General features: G+C 35.1%; 1 non-coding gene across 1 annotated transcript; it reads right to left on the reverse strand.

Annotated features, from left to right (window-relative positions):
• Positions 1-3,767: 3,767 nt before the first annotated feature.
• Positions 3,768-3,875, reverse strand: LOC148580533 (small nucleolar RNA R71). The gene has a single exon (XR_015897378.1). It is a non-coding gene; the product is annotated as a small nucleolar RNA R71 (small nucleolar RNA).
• Between the last annotated feature and the right edge of the window lie 409 nt (positions 3,876-4,284).

Here is a 4,284-nt window from a genome sequence, read left to right on the forward strand (position 1 = left end):
GCAAAAATCAGATTTAGAGGTTGAAGAAGGACTGCTGATGCTGTTGGATTCTGACCTCCCTGCACTCAAAATGGATTTTCTGGAGCTACATAACTCAAACTGGCACGCTTCCAATTGTGTTGGAAAGTAGACATCCAGGGCTTTCCATCAATATATAATAGTCCATACTTTGCCCAAGTTTAGACGATGCAAACTGGCGTTTGACGCCAGCTCTCTGCCCAATTATGGCGTCCAGCGCCAGAAACAAGTTGCAAAGTGGAGTTCAACGCCCAAAATGGCACAAAAGCTGGCGTTCAACTCCAAGAATGACCTCTCCACGTGTAGACTTCAAGCTCAGCCCAAGCACACACCAAGTGGGCCCTGGAAGTGGATTTATACATCAATTACTTACTTCTGTAAACCCTAGTAGCTAGTTTATTATAAATAGGACTTTTTATTAATATCTTCGGATCATCTTTAATCAGTTGTATGCTATCTTAGATCACGTATGGGGGCTGGCCATTCGGCCATGCCTGGACCTTTCACTTATGTATTTTCAACGGTAGAGTTTCTACACTCCATAGATTAAGGTGTGGAGCTCTGCTGTTCCTCAAAGATTAATGCAAAGTACTACTGTTTTTCTATTCAATTCAACTTATTCCGCTTCTAAGATATTCATTCACACTTCAACCTGAATGTGATGAATGTGACAATCATCATCATTCCCCATGAACGCATGCATGACAACCACTTCCGTTCTACCTTCGATTGAATGATTATCTCTTGGATCTCTTAATTAGAATCTTCGTGGTGTAAGCTAGATTGATGGCGGCATTCATGAGAATTCGGAAAGTCTAAACCTTGTCTGTGGTATTCTGAGTAGGATTCTGGGATTGAATGACTGTGACGAGCTTCAAACTCGCGATTGCTGGGCGTAGTGACAGACGCAAAAGGAGGGTGAATCCTATTCTAGCATGATCGGGAACCTTAGATGATTAGTCGTGCTGTGACAGAGCATTTGGACCATTTTCACAAGAGGAGGAGATGTAACCATTGACGACGGTGATGCCCTTGCATAAAGCTAGCCATGGAAAGGAGTAAGACTGATTGGATGAAGACAGCGGGAAAGCAGAGATTCAGAGGAACGAAAGCATCTCTACACGCTTATCTGAAATTCTCACCAATGAATTACATAAGTGTTTCTATCCATATTTTCTGTTTAATTAGTATTATTTTCGAAAACTCCATAATCAATTATTATCCACCTGACTGAGATTTACAAGGTGACCATATCTTGCTTCATACCAACAATCTCCGTGGGATCGACCCTTACTCACGTAAGGTTTATTACTTGGACGACCCAGTGCACTTGCTGGTTAGTTGTATCGAAGTTGTGACAAATTATGAATTGAGATTAGAGCACCAAGTTTTTGGCGCCGTTGCCGGGGATTGTTTGAGTTTGGACAACTGACGGTTCATCTTGTTGCTCAGATTAGGTAATTTTCTTCTTGTTTTGTTTTCAAAAATTTTTCAAAAATCTTTCAAAAATTTCTCCTTTGTTTTCGAAAAAAATTTCAAAATAAAAATGCTTTCAAAAATATATTTTTCTTCAGAATTTTTAAGAATGAATTCTAGTGTTTCATGAAGCATGTTGAAGCCTGACTGACTGTAGGGAATGTTAGGCGTGTCATGTCTAAATTACATACTAAAGCTTGGCTGGCTATTAAGCCATGCCTGACCCTTTGATATTAGCTTTAGACTAAAGAGCATAAGATTCCTGGAAGTCATATTAAAAATTTTGGAATCCTTATTTTTCTTTTTCAAAATGATTTTCGAAAAAATTAAAAGAAAATACAAAAAAAAAATCATAAATTCATAAAAATCAAAAATATTTTATGTTTCTTGTTTGAGTCTTGAGTCAAGTTGAAAGTTTAGTGTCAATTGCATATTCATCTTGCATTTTTCGAAAACTTCATGCATTCATGGTGTTCTTCATGATCTTCAAGTTGTTCTTGGTAAGTCTTCTTGTTTGATCTTGATGTTTTCTTGTTTTGCATCTTTTCTTGTTTTTCATGTGCATTTTTGCATCCATAAAGTCTAAACATGAAAGATTTCTAAGTTTGATGTCTTGCATGTTTTCTTTGCATATAAAAATTTTCAAAAATAAGTCTTGATGTTCATCATGACATTCAAAGTGTTCTTGGTGTTCATCTTGACATTCATAGCATTCTTGCATGCATTCATTGTTTTGATCCAAAATTTCCATGCATTGAGCATTTTTAGTATTTTTCTCTCTCATTATAAAAATTCAAAAAAAAATATATCTTCCCCTTTTTCTCTCTTAAAATTTCGAAAATTATATTTGACTTTTTCAAAATTTTTTAAAAATCTAGTTGTTTTTATGAGTCAAATCAAATTTTCAATTTAAAAATCCTATCTTTTTCAAAATCTTTTTTAAAAATCAAATCTTTTTCATTTTCTTAGTTATTTTCGAAAATTACAAAAATATTTTTCAAAAATCTTTTTCTTAATTTTATATCATAATTTTCGAAAATAACATCATCAATTAATGTTTTGATTCAAAAATTTCAAGTTTGTTACTTGCTTGCTAAGAAAGATTCAAACTTTGAGTTCTAGAATCATATATTGTGATTTCTTGAGAATCAAGTCATTAATTATGATTTTAAAAATCAAATCTTTTTCAAAACTAATTTCAATCATATCTTTTCAAAAATATCTTCTTATCTTATCTTTTTCAAAAATTTGATTTCAAAATATCTTTTCTAACTTCCTAACTTCTTATCTTTTCAAAATTTATTTCAACTAACTAACTAACTTTTTGTTTGTTTCTTATCTTTTTCAAAACTACCTAACTAACTCCCTCTCTCTCTAATTTTCGAAAATATCTTCCCTCTTTTTCAAAATTTCTTTTTAATTAACTAATTATTTTAATTTTTGATTTTAATTTTCGAAAAATTACTAACCTTTTTCAAAAAAACTATTTTCGAAAATCACTAACTCTTTTTCAAAATTATTTTCGAAATTTTCCCTCTCTCATCTTATTCTATTTATTTATTCATCTACTAACATCTCCTCACCTCACATCTCTGCTCTCCTCACCCTTGTGTTTCTTTCCTTACATTACATTCTTTGTCCCCTTCCTTTCTTCCACTCACACAGGGACTTCTATACTGTGGTATAAAGGATCCCTATCATTATTATTATTATTTTTTCTGTGCCCTCTTCTTCGTCATATGAGCAGGAGCAAGGACAAGAATATTCTTGTTGAAGCAGATCCAGAACCTGAAAGGACTCTGAAAAGGAAACTAAGAGAAGCTAAATTACAACAATCCAGAGATAACCTTTCAGAAATTTTCGAACAAGAAGAGGAGATGGCAGCCGAAAATAATAATAATGCAAGGAGAATGCTTGGTGACTTTACTGCACCTAATTCCAATTTACATGGAAGAAGCATCTCCATTCCTGCCATTGGAGCAAACAACTTTGAGCTGAAACCTCAGCTAGTTTCTCTGATGCAGCAGAACTGCAAGTTTCATGGACTTTCATCTGAAGATCCCTTTCAGTTCTTAACTAAATTCTTGCAGATATGTGATACTATTAAGACTAATGGAGTAGCTCCTGAAGTCTACAGGCTCATGCTTTTCCCTTTTGCTGTAAGAGACAGAGCTAGAGTGTGGTTGGATTCTCAACCCAGAGATAGCCTGAACTCTTGGGACAAGCTGGTCACGACTTTCTTAGCCAAGTTCTTTCCTCTTCAAAAGCTGAGCAAGCTTAGAGTGGACGTTCAAACCTTCAGACAGAAAGAAGGTGAATCCCTCTATGAAGCTTGGGAAAGATACAAGCAGCTGACCAAAAAGTGTCCTTCTAACATGCTTTCAGAATGGACCATCCTGGATATATTCTATGATGGTTTATCTGAGCTATCAAAGATGTCATTGGATACTTCTGCAGGTGGATCCATTCACCTAAAGAAAACGCCTGAAGAAGCTCAAGAACTCATTGACATGGTTGCTAATAATCAGTTCATGTACACCTCTGAGAGGAATCCTGTGAGTAATGGGACGCCTATGAAGAAGGAGGTTCTTGAAATTGATACTCTGAATGCCATATTGGCTCAGAATAAAATATTGACTCAGCAAGTCAATATGATTTCTCAGAGTCTGAATGGAATGCAAGCTGCATCCAACAGTACTCAAGAGGCATCTTCTGAAGAAGAAGCTTATGATCCTGAGAACCCTGCAATAGCAGAGGTGAATTACTTAGGTGAACCTTATGGAAACATCT

Source organism: Arachis ipaensis, chromosome B10 (genome assembly GCF_059453495.1).
Source record: "Arachis ipaensis isolate K30076 ecotype BB chromosome B10, ASM5945349v1, whole genome shotgun sequence".
Classification (NCBI taxonomy): domain Eukaryota; kingdom Viridiplantae; phylum Streptophyta; class Magnoliopsida; order Fabales; family Fabaceae; genus Arachis; species Arachis ipaensis.